We start from the raw sequence: 1,060 nt of genomic DNA, 5'->3' as shown, positions 1-1,060 counted from the left end.
GTCACAACAGTCTATCTGCCAAGCTCCGTATATACAGTGAGCCACGAATGTATTTGAACGCACTTTAAAACAGAGTAGATTAAAATCCACGGATTCTTACATCTGTCGAAGCGTGTCGTTTTTTACTGCGTCAACCGATTTCGATGAAATTTACAGCATGTGTATAACTAACATACATCTGTGAAACGTATATTTTAAATTTTCATTAGGAGCTCTAATAAAAAAAAGTTATAAATGGTGCCTCTTTTACTTTCTCATGTAATTCTTAGTAAAATCTTTTTTGCATGTCATTTAGTAAATGAATCCTTCTGATTGCTCGAAGAATGTCAGGTCGTTTCGTCCGATCATAAAAAAGTTATACTGTTTTAACACTAAACCAACCATCACCGGTCAAAATGACCGGTTTCAGATTTTTTATTTTACAATTATTAAAATATTAAAAATATAACTTTATAAGAAATTCATTTTTATAAGGGAACATGTTTCAGTTACTTTTAAAGCTCGGTAGGTTTAGTGTTAAAGTGCGTTCACATACTTTCGTGGTTGACTGTATGGAAAATCAGCTATCGTTCTGAAACGTTTTATGAACATTAATTCACTTATTAATTAGAGTTCAAATAGATACATTGAAACTGATGGTGTAAATGGTGTAGATAATTAGATTTATTTAGTGGAAAATATGAATAAATATAACATACAAGATCCACCACAGAAAGATATATCAGAGTGCATCAAATTTGTTATAAATCGACTGCGGATTTCATCATAAAAATATAAATAATTGTTATTGCATTATTCTCGACATATTCAAATTGTCAAAAGAAGGAAGACATTTTCATTTCGCTCTCTGTAATTGTTTTGGGAAATTTCTTTTATTCCGAATATAAAGATCCGCAATCTAATTTATGATTATCAGAACAAGAAATTTGATTCACTTCGATGTATCAGTGGGTTACTGCAGAGTCTCGTAGATCGTGTCTTCAGGTTATTTCGTTATGAACTTAGAAGATAGTTGAACTTCCGAAATTTTCTCGCTTAACAGCTAATAAATGAACGAATG

Source organism: Lasioglossum baleicum, chromosome 9, assembly GCF_051020765.1.
Source record: "Lasioglossum baleicum chromosome 9, iyLasBale1, whole genome shotgun sequence".
In the NCBI taxonomy this organism is placed as follows: Eukaryota; Metazoa; Arthropoda; class Insecta; order Hymenoptera; family Halictidae; genus Lasioglossum; species Lasioglossum baleicum.
The sequence above is the reverse complement of the archived record's forward strand: the minus strand, read 5'-3'. Positions refer to the sequence as shown.